Consider the following 12,197-nt stretch of genomic DNA (forward strand, 5'->3'; position numbering starts at 1 on the left):
CGGATATTGTTTTTGGTGATGGTTCAATTATTTAATAAACTTATTTTGATCCATATATAAAATTATAAAAAAGAATGCTTTAATAACTTACTTCCCATAAAGGCTTACTTTTTGCTACGTTTAGTTATAGATTATTATAAGGGTCTGCACCATTGTTACAATTACTAAGTATCTCTTTTTTTCCTCACGCTCTATGGCCTAGATTTGGAGTTCGGCGGTAAAAGGGCTGTTAACGCTCCGCGGGCTTTTTTCTGGCCGCACCATAAAATTAACTCTGGTATCGAGAGTTCAAACAAATGCTGCGTTAGGCTCCAAAAAAGGAGCGTAGAGCATTTTTACCGCAAATGCAACTCTCAATACCAGAGTTGCTTACGGACGCGGCCGGCCTCAAAAACGTGCTCGTGCACGATTCTCCCATAGGAAACAATGGGGCTGTTTGAGCTGAAAAAAACCTAACACCTGCAAAAAAGCAGCGTTCAGCTCCTAACGCAGCCCCATTGTTTCCTATGGGGAAACACTTCCTACGTCTGCACCTAACACTCTAACATGTACCCCGAGTCTAAACACCCCTAACCTTACACTTATTAACCCCTAATCTGCCGCCCCCGCTATCGCTGACCCCTGCATATTTTTTTTAACCCCTAATCTGCCGCTCCGTAAACCGCCGCAACTTACATTATCCTTATGTACCCCTAATCTGCTGCCCCTAACACCGCCGAGCCCTATATTATATTTATTAACCCCTAATCTGCCGCCCACAACATCGCCCCCACCTGCCTACACTTATTAACTCCTAATCTGCCGAGCGGACCGCACCGCTACTATAATAAAGTTATTAACCCCTAATCCGCCTCACTAACCCTATCATAAATAGTATTAACCCCTAATCTGCCCTCCCTAACATCGCCGACAGCTACCTTCAATTATTAACCCCTAATCTGCTGAGCGGACCTCACCGCTATTCTAATAAATGTATTAACCCCTAAAGCTAAGTATAACCCTAACACTAACACCCCCCTAAGTTAAATATAATTTTTATCTAACGAAATAAATTAACTCTTATTAAATAAATGATTCCTATTTAAAGCTAAATACTTACCTGTAAAATAAACCCTAATATAGCTACAATATCAATTATAATTATATTATAGCTATTTTAGGATTAATATTTATTTTACAGGCAACTTTGTAATTATTTTAACCAGGTACAATAGCTATTAAATAGTTAAGAACTATTTAATAGTTACCTAGTTAAAATAATAACAAAATTACCTGTAAAATAAATCCTAACCTAAGATATAATTAAACCTAACACTACCCTATCAATAAAATAATTAAATAAACTACCTACAATTACCTACAATTAACCTAACACTACACTATCAATAAATAAATTAAACACAATTGCTACAAATAAATACAATTAAATAAACTATCTAAAGTACAAAAAATAAAAAAGAACTAAGTTACAAAAAATAAAAAAATATTTACAAACATAAGAAAAATATTACAACAATTTTAAACTAATTACACCTACTCTAAGCCCCCTAATAAAATAACAAAGCCCCCCAAAATAAAAAATTCCCTACCCTATTCTAAATTAAAAAAGTTACAAGCTCTTTTACCTTACCAGCCCTGAACAGGGCCCTTTGCGGGGCATGCCCCAAGAATTTCAGCTCTTTTGCCTGTAAAAGAATAAATACAATACCCCCCCCCCAACATTACAACCCACCACCCACATACCCCTAATCTAACCCAAACCCCCCTTAAATAAACCTAACACTAAGCCCCTGAAGATCTTCCTACCTTGTCTTCACCATCCAGGTATCACCGATCCGTCCTGGCTCCAACATCTTCATCCAACCCAAGCGGGGGTTGGCGATCCATAATCCGGTGCTCCAAAGTCTTCCTCCTATCCGGCAAGAAGAGGACATCCGGACCGGCAAACATCTTCTCCAAGCGGCATCTTCGATCTTCTTCCATCCGGAGCGAAGCGGCAGGATCCTGAAGACCTCCAGCGCGGAACATCCATCCGGACCGACGACTGAACGACGAATGACTGTTCCTTTAAGGGACGTCATCCAAGATGGCGTCCCTCGAATTCCGATTGGCTGATAGGATTCTATCAGCCAATCGGAATTAAGGTAGGAATTTTCTGATTGGCTGATGGAATCAGCCAATCAGAATCTAGTTCAATCCGATTGGCCGATCCAATCAGCCAATCAGATTGAGCTCGCATTCTATTGGCTGATCGGAACAGCCAATAGAATGCGAGCTCAATCTGATTGGCTGATTGGATGTTCCGCGCTGGAGGTCTTCAGGATCCTGCCGCTTCGCTCCGGATGGAAGAAGATCGAAGATGCCGCTTGGAGAAGATGTTTGCCGGTCCGGATGTCCTCTTCTTGCCGGATAGGAGGAAGACTTTGGAGCACCGGATTATGGATCGCCAACCCCCGCTTGGGTTGGATGAAGATGTTGGAGCCAGGACGGATCGGTGATACCTGGATGGTGAAGACAAGGTAGGAAGATCTTCAGGGGCTTAGTGTTAGGTTTATTTAAGGGGGGTTTGGGTTAGATTAGGGGTATGTGGGTGGTGGGTTGTAATGTTGGGGGGGGGGTATTGTATTTATTCTTTTACAGGCAAAAGAGCTGAAATTCTTGGGGCATGCCCCGCAAAGGGCCCTGTTCAGGGCTGGTAAGGTAAAAGAGCTTGTAACTTTTTTAATTTAGAATAGGGTAGGGAATTTTTTATTTTGGGGGGCTTTGTTATTTTATTAGGGGGCTTAGAGTAGGTGTAATTAGTTTAAAATTGTTGTAATTAGTTTAAAATTGTTGTAATATTTTTCTTATGTTTGTAAATATTTTTTTATTTTTTGTAACTTAGTTCTTTTTTATTTTTTGTACTTTAGATAGTTTATTTAATTGTATTTATTTGTAGCAATTGTGTTTAATTTATTTATTGATAGTGTAGTGTTAGGTTAATTGTAGGTAATTGTAGGTAGTTTATTTAATTATTTTATTGATAGGGTAGTGTTAGGTTTAATTATATCTTAGGTTAGGATTTATTTTACAGGTAAATTTGTTATTATTTTAACTAGGTAACTATTAAATAGTTCTTAACTATTTAATAGTTATTGTACCTGGTTAAAATAATTACAAAGTTGCCTGTAAAATAAATATTAATCCTAAAATAGCTATAATATAATTATAATTTATATTGTAGCTATATTAGGATTTATTTTACAGGTAAGTATTTAGCTTTAAATAGGATTAATTTATTTAATAAGAGTTAATTTATTTCGTTAGATGTAAATTATATTTAACTTAGGGGGGTGTTAGTGTTAGGGTTATACTTAGCTTTAGGGGTTAATACATTTATTAGAATAGCGGTGAGGTCCGCTCGGCAGATTAGGGGTTAATAATTGAAGGTAGCTGTCGGCGATGTTAGGGAGGGCAGATTAGGGGTTAATACTATTTATGATAGGGTTAGTGAGGCGGATTAGGGGTTAATAACTTTATTATAGTAGCGCTCAGGTCCGCTCGGCAGATTAGGGGTTAATAAGTGTAGGCAGGTGTCGGCGACGTTGAGGGGGGCAGATTAGGGGTTAATAAATATAATATAGGGGTCGGCGGTGTTAGGGGTAGCAGATTAGGGGTACATAGGGATAACGTAGGTGGCGGCGCTTTGCGGTCGGAAGATTAGGGGTTAATTATTTTAAGTAGCTGGCGGCGACGTTGTGGGGGGCAGGTTAGGGGTTAATAAATGTAATACAGGGGTCGGCGGGGTTAGGGGCAGCAGATTAGGGGTACATAAGTATAACGTAGGTGGCGGTCGGCAGATTAGGGGTTAAAAATTTTAATCGAGTGGCGGCGATGTGGGGGGAGCTCGGTTTAGGGGTACATAGGTAGTTTATGGGTGTTAGTGTACTTTAGGGTACAGTAGTTAAGAGCTTTATGAACCGGCGTTAGCCAGAAAGCTCTTAACTCCTGCTATTTTCAGGCGGCTGGAATTTTGTCGTTAGAGCTCTAACGCTCACTTCAGAAACGACTCTAAATACCAGCGTTAGAAAGATCCCATTGAAAAGATAGGCTACGCAAATGGCGTAGGGGGATCTGCGGTATGGAAAAGTCGCGGCTGAAAAGTGAGCGTTAGACCCTTTAATCACTGACTCCAAATACCGGCGGTAGCCTAAAACCAGCGTTAGGAGCCTCTAACGCTGGTTTTGACGGCTACCGCCGAACTCCAAATCTAGGCCTATATTTTTTAATTTCCTTCACTCAGTTTATCTCCCAGAATGTATATATAAAACATACCTTTCAGAATCCAGAACAGTATGCAAGCGATGAGCTATTGTTAGCACTGTGCAGTCAAAGAATGCCTTGCGAATTGTAGTTTGAACTAAGTTATCAGTCTCCATGTCAATGGAAGCTGTTGCTTCGTCTAAAACCAGAATTTTTGTTTTTCGTAGTAAGGCTCGTGCAAGACAGATTAATTGTTGTTGTCCAACACTACAAGAAAAAAAAAATGTTACAGAAAAAATAGAACAAAGGGATAATTCATATTTGACAAAATGTGTCAAAAATTCCAATCGGCATATTTTAAAATTGTGGATAATTTTTAAATAATATCATAATTAGGTTGAAAAACATAAAATTATGCTTACCTGATAATTTTATTTCCATCGTGGGGAGGAGAGTCCACGGCTTCCTTCATTACTTGTGGGAAACAAATACCCAAGCTCTAGAGGACACTGAATGAAAAATGGGTGGCCAAAAAGGTGGACCCTAATCTGAGGGCACCCCAGCCTGAAAAACCTTTCTCCAAAAACCGCTTTAAAACATTAAATTTGTAAAACTTTGTAAAATTATGTAAGGAAGACCAGGTAGCCACCACCTTACAGATCTGCTCCATAGAGGCCTCATTCTTGAAGGCCCAAGAAGAAGCCACAGCTCTAGTGGAATGAGCCGTGATCCTCTGAGGAGGCTTATGTCCCGCTATCTCATAGGCTAAGCGAATCATGTTCCTCAACCAAAAAGACAAGGAAGTAGCAGAGGCCTTCTCACCCTTACGCTTCCCTGAATACACCACAAACAGAGATGTAGACTGTCTGAAATCCTTAGTAATCCTTAGTGGCCCTCGGTTTACAACGGTTCAATTTACATCGTTTCAGAATAATAACCTTTTTTTCCAGTCATGTGACTGCTATTGAAAAGCATTGAGAAGCAGTGCATTTATTAAAATAGCCAGTAGGTGGAGCTGTCCGCTTGTGTTGCAGCAAAGCCAAGAAAGCTGAAATTAATCAGTTTAACCAGACCTGAGCTATCAAGCAGATTTCAAAGGAACAAGATCTCCCTGTCTATAAATCAGTCCAGATTGGAATGCATAGAAAGAACTGTTTGCAGAAAAATGCAAGTGAAGTCTGTGTTGTGTGATTATTTTATTAGATTTATAATGCTGATTAGCAAATGTGTTTGTTCATTTAACCTAGTTTAATTATATAGTCTGTGTTGTGTGATTATTTTATTAGGTTTATAATGCTGTTTAGCATTTAAAGTCTTCATTTCAAAGCTTTAAAAATAATGTATTAGGTGTTACTTATGACAATTTTGAGAGTGGCCTGGAACCTAACTCCCTCACTTCCCATTGACTTACATTATAAACTGGGTTTCAATTTACAACGGTTTCAATTTACATCCATTCCTTCTGGAACCTAACCCCGGTGTAAACTGAGGGCTACCTGTAGTCTGAAGGTAAAACTTCAGGGCACAAACAACATCAACAAATTATGAAGTAACCTCTCCTTTGGAAAAGAAGGATTATGACACAAAGAAGGAACAACAATTTCCTGATTGATGTTACGATCTTGGGAAGAAATCCCAATCCAGTGCGAAGAACAGACTTATTGGCGTGAAAAAACAAATAGGGAGGCTCCCATTGCAAGGCTGCCAGCTCAGAAACTCTGCGTGCCGATGCAATAGCTAACAGGAAGAGGACCTTCCAGGAAAGAGTCTTAATGTCAATATAGAGTGCATAGGTTCAAACGGAACCCTCTGCAATACCTTAAGAACTAAGTTTAAGCTCCAGGGAGGAGTGGACTGTCTGGAGACAGGCCTGATTCTTGACAGAGCCTGTACAAAAGACAACGTCAGGAAGCTCAGCGAGCCTCTTGTGCAACAAGACTGATAATGCGGAAATCTGTCCCTTTAAGGAACTGGCGGCAAACCCCTTCTCCAGACCATCCTGGAGAAAGGAAAGAATCCTGGATACCTTAAACCTATGCCAAGGATATCCATGAGACTCACACCAGGACAAGTAAGTCCTCCACACCTTATGATAGATGCGACGAGTGACCGGCTTCCTGGCCTGAACTAGAGTATCAATCACCCTCTCAGAAAAACCTTGTTTGGCCAAGACTAAGCGTTCAATCTCCACACAGTCAGCCTCAGAGTATCTAGATTTTGATGTTGAAAGGAACCCTGTTCCAGCAGATCCCTGCGACAGGGTGACCTCCAAGGAGGAGAGGATGACATCCCCACCACATCCGCAAACTATGTCCTCCGCGGCCACGACCAAGCGATCCGAATGGCCAAAGATCACTCCTGCTTGATGCGGGCCACTACACGAGGAAGAAGCGGTAATGGTGGAAAAATGTAAGCTAGGCTGAATCCCCAAGGAAGCTAAGACATCTATCAGCTCTGCCTGGGGATCCCTTGGCCTCGACCCATATATGGGTAGCTTGCAATTGAGTCTGGACGCCATGAGATCTGTCTCCGGCGTTCCCCATCTGAGACAAATCTCTGCAAACACCTTGGGTGGAGAGACCATTCCCCGGATGAAAGGACTGCCTGCTGAGAAAGTCCGCTTCCCAGTTGTCCACACCCGGAATGTGGATCGCTGAGAGAGAGAGCAGTTGTGGTACTCCGCCCATTCCAAGATCCCAGACACCTCCCTCATTGCTAGGGAGCTTCTCGTACCCCCGATAGTTGATGTAAGCCACCGAGGTAATGTTGTCGGTCTGGAATCTGATGAAGGTGAATGACCCCAGAGGAGGCCACGCCTTCAGAGCATTGTAGATTGCTCGAAGTTCCAGAATGTTTATATCGGGAGGAGCAACTCCTCCCGGGTCCATTTTCCTTGTGCCATCCTGGCACCCCAAACAGCTCCCCATCCTGCCAGACTCACGTCAATGGTCACAATCTCCCAGGACGGTCTCAGGAAGGATGTCCCCAGGGACAGTTGTTCCGGACGGATCCGCCAAGAGAGGAAGTTCCGAGTCCGAACGTTCAGGGATATCTGCTGTGATAGATCTGAATGATCGCCGTTCCACTGTCTCAGCATGCACAACTGAAGAGGTCTGAGATGGAACCTGGCGAATAGAATGACATCTATGCTGTAAACCATGAGTCCGATCACCTCCATACATAGGGCCACCGAGGGACTTGAGCAGGACTGAAGAGCTAGACAGGAGGACGCAATCTTCCTGCGTCGCTGATCTGTGAGAAATATCTTCATGGATATAGGAGTCTATTATCGTGCTCCACCCTGTTGCTGGGAACCAGGTAACTCTTTCCTGAGTTGATCTTCCAACCATGAGATTGGAGCAGAAGAAGAAGGGCCCTCGAGTGATCCTGTGCGAGACTAAACAATGGCGCCTGGACTAGGATGTCGTCCAGATAGGGTGCCACAGCAATACCTCTGGATCTGGCCACTGCAAGTAGCGCTCCCAGAACATTTGTGAAGACTCTTGGGGCCGTTGCCAGACCAAAAGGAAGGGCCACAAACTGGAGGTGTTGGTCCAGAAACGCAAATCTCAGGAACCTGAAGTGATCCCTGTGGATTGGTACATGAAGGTTAGCATCCTTCAAGTCTATTGTCGTCATGAACTGTCCCTCTTGAACTAGGTGCAGAATAGATCTGATCGTTTCCATTTTGAACGATGAAACAGCCATAAATTAGTTTAAACACTTTAGGTCTAGAATCAGGTGGAACGTGCCCTCCTTCTTTGGGACCACAAAAAGGTTTGAATAATACCCTAGACCCCTCTCTGCCAGGGGTACTGGTACAATAACGCCTAGAGAAGAAAGATCCCTCACACACTCTAGAAATGCTTTTCGCTTTTCTGGTCTTGCAGGCAGATTTGACAAGAGGAATCTGCCCCTTGGTGGATGAGATCTGAATCCTATCCTGTACCCTTAGATGACAACCTCCAGAAACCAAGGGTCCTGAACGTCCTGCGGCCAGGCTTCTGAGAAGAGAGATAACCTGCCCCCTTACTTGATCCAGAGACTGGCCGGGGGGCGCCTCTTCATGCCGATTTTGACTCAGTGGGCTTCTTGCTCTGCTTGGACTTACCCCAAGACTGAACTGGCTTCCAAGTTCCCTTGGGCTGATCCGCTTTCGCGGCCGGCTGCTGGTGTTGGGCCTTGTCTGCACGAAATGGTCGAAAGGTAGAACCCTTAGGCTTAGCCTTCTTATCCTGCGGTAGAAAAGCACCCTTGCCTCCCGTAACCGCGGATATGATCAAATCAAATCCTGGACCAAACAAAATCTTTCCTTGAAAAGGTAGGGACAATAATCTCGACTTAAAGGTCATGTCCGCAGACCATGATTTTAGCCACAGAGCCCCGCGATCTAAAAACGGAAAAACCTGATATCTTCGCATTCAGGCGAATAATTTGCATATTGGCGTCACATATGAAAGAATTGGCGACCTTCAATGCCATAATCTTTTCCTGTATCTCATCTAAGGAAGTCTCCCCCTTGACCATATCACACAGGAATTCACACCAATATGTTGCAGCTCCGGTAACAGCGGCTACAGCCGCTGCTGGTTGAAAAACAAACCCTGTGTGCTGAAAAATCTTTTTTAACATGTTTTCCAACTTTTTATCCATGGCCTCTTTTAACGACGAACTATCCTCAAGTGGAATAGTTGTCTGCTTTGTGAGCGTAGAGATGGCACCATCCACTTTAGGGACAGTCCCCCATAGCTCGAGCTGAGAGTCTGGAACGGGGAACAGTTTCTTAAAGGAAGAAGGGGAAAAGGAAGAACCTAGTCGCTCCCATTCATTCAAAATAATATTAGCCATCTTAACAGGAACCGGGAAGGTCTCAGATACCACCCTGTCCTCATATACTTTATCAAGCTTAGGAATCAAAGGTACCTCCGGAAGCTTCGGTTCCGGAATCTCCAGAGTAGCAAGCACTTGCTTCAGCAAAAAGCACAAATTCTCCATCTGAAACCTAAAGTCAGGCTCCTCCGCACCCGGAGGCCTCGATGACATGGATTCCGATTCAGAAGGGGCCTCCTCCGAAGAGTCGGATTGGGCCTCATCAGCAAATAATGCCTCTGATATACAGGCGTAGAGAACCCCTGGGCTGGACTGCCAAGATGCGTCCTACGCTTGCGCTTAGCAGAACATGGTAAAGCTTGGATCACCTTTGATACCGCCGTTTGCATTTGATCCACAAAATCTGACGGCCAACGAAGCTCTCCCGTAGGAGTAATGGTTGGGGGCACTGCATGTGCAATAGGAGATGGATGCAGGGAATGTACCTCATGGGATGGAGAACCCTCAGAGGTGGACAACTCAGTAGTACTAGACATCCTCTTATTTTTAGATGTCGCAACATTATCAAGGCATGTGGAACATAGTTGAGCTGATCTACCAGAACCTCCTCCCACAGGTATGAGACTTTGTTAAAATGTGTCAGAGTCCTCCATAGCTTGCATTTTTTTTATGGACTAGATTTTAATAATAAAAAAGGGAACCTTTATAACCTCCAATGGCCAGGGCACTCACCAGACTACAGAAACCTCTTCGTCTCTTGCGCCAGTCAGGCAGAAGAAGTTGCCTAGGCCACACCCGGTGACACAGGAAGTGCCTAGGGAAGAAAAAGCGCCAAAACGGCCACGCAAATGCTCCTGGAAGAGAACCTGTCAGTTCCACTATTGCCAGAGCCTCATCTCGCACATAACGCAGCAATGACACAATAAACAATATAATGTATAACCCCCCTGTTCAATAATCCCCTTTCCAGGAATATTAATCCTTGATTCTATAAAGATAAAGGTGTCACACTGTGACCCTGTCTTCTCCGTTATAATTATGAATATAATAAAATGAAACGATCTTACCATAATCTATGCCGTGGAACAGGAACATGGCCCTTCAAGTGTGACAGGTTAGTAGCATCGTTCCTGACATGGACTTGAGTGTAGAAAGCAGGCAGCGAAACTCATCAATGTTGATTGCTTATGAAGCTGTTAATATGAGTCGGGATGGTTTTGCAGAAAGACTCTCCCTGCACCTGCAGACTCTAAGTTTCACCCAGGCTCTCACTGAGAGGCTGACAAGACTACTTAAAACTCCAGTTCCATTCCGAAGAGTTCTACCCTCCATAAGAGACAACTCCGAATCTTCCGACACTTCTCTGCCATCCTCCTGTGACGAAAGGCAAAGAATGACTGGGGGGATGAGGGGAAGGTATTTCAGCCTTTGGCTGGGGTGTATTTGCCTCCTCCTGGTGGCCAGGTTCTTATTACCCACAAGTAATGAATGAAGCCATGTACTCTCCTCCCCTTTAGATGGAAATACATATATATACACACACACACACATATATATTATATATTATATATATATATATATATATATATATATATATATATATATATATATATATATTTCCACCCCCTATTGGAGGCTATAATCCTTGGGGCAAGATTTGATAGTTGTACACTCCTTTAAACTTAGACCAGATGAGAGCCTTTTAGATTAAAACAGTGTTTTACGAATCCTTTGGATTGGAAGTGATTAGCTTGTATTATTGCCCTATTATAGTTCTGGCGGCTAGTTACCAGTTTTTTGATTGGTGCTTGTCAGTGGCGTTGTGCTTCCCTAGGCACTCAAAATCCTGCTGCCCCCCCCCCCCCCCCCCATGATTTAGGCCATTTTTAGCCATAAAATCTTTTGGTCAGGGAGTAATGTGACTTAAAAGCTTAGTTGCCTTGCCAGACCATTTTTGGTTCAGAAACTGGGTTATGCTTGCTTATTGGTTTTCTAAATGTAGCCACCAATAAGCAAGTGCTATCCAGAGTGCTGAACCTACAATGGGCTGGCTCCTAAGCTTTACAGTACTGCTTTTTAAAGAAAGATAGCAGTTATTGTGAAACTAGATTACAACTCATGCAGAATTTCTGTGACTAATAAATATTTAGTTTAAATTATATAGTACACAAAAGTAAATGTAATAAATACCACTAAAGTCATGTTATGGAGATAATGGAGTCTTTAAATGGCTTAATTAAAGCAGCTAACAAAATATTAAAAATGAACACTTTTTTAACAAGTCATGGTAATGAAATGCCTTCAGGAGAGTACTTATATGCAAGATACATATTATTCAAAAGAATTTTCTTAGTGTAGCCTAGTTAATTAGATGATTTTTAATCATCTCATTTTTTATGTGTCACTCTGAGTGTAACTGTTCTCTTACTTGTATGCTTGTCTGCCTATTGTGAAGCAAAATTAAACATCAATGGCATGCTAAACTAACAGCGTTTTAGTTAGCATGATTTTACAATATTTATACAGAGTCCAGACTACAGACACAAAACGATATTCCTCATATCATCACGGTCCAGGGATGATCCTCCATACATGATGCCAGGCAACAGTCATTGGCAAAGTGCTGCTATTTTAATTAAATGTATTTTCTTCAGTGAGTGACCCAACTGAGCTCTCCAAGTCCAGCCAGTCCACTACTCAGCCAGTGTGACACTAATATAGGCTTCGCCTCCGCCTCTTCAGCTCTGCCAAACCCGACTGCCACCTGGCCTGTGAGATCACGTGCGCATGTGCGTGACTGACTCGAGCCATGTGCAGACTGCAGGAAGACCCTATTGGTGGACGTCATATGATGTCGGCGGCAAGCCGGAACAAGTCAATTTTTTTAAAGTACAAGTCTATGTCTTACACACTAGTGCAGTGGCCGGGGGCAATGGACAAAAAGTGCTGCCACCCCAGAATTGACGCCCTAGGCATGGGCCTTGTTGGCCTAAGCCTTAATATGCCCTTGGTGCTAGTAACATTGTATAGGTTTTTTTAGTACTTCCTCCTTATGAACAGTATTTGACTTTGGTTTTAAATTTTGATGTTACTTTTATTTTAGTGTAGGTGCTGATGTCTCCTGT

The 12,197-nt window shown here is 42.7% G+C and overlaps 1 pseudogene; it reads right to left on the reverse strand.

Moving 5' to 3' along the window:
* Positions 1–12,197, reverse strand: part of LOC128652993 (multidrug resistance-associated protein 1-like) — a 286,157-nt pseudogene that overhangs the window by 14,419 nt on the left and 259,541 nt on the right.

This window comes from Bombina bombina, chromosome 3 (assembly GCF_027579735.1).
Source record: "Bombina bombina isolate aBomBom1 chromosome 3, aBomBom1.pri, whole genome shotgun sequence".
NCBI lineage: Eukaryota > Metazoa > Chordata > Amphibia > Anura > Bombinatoridae > Bombina > Bombina bombina.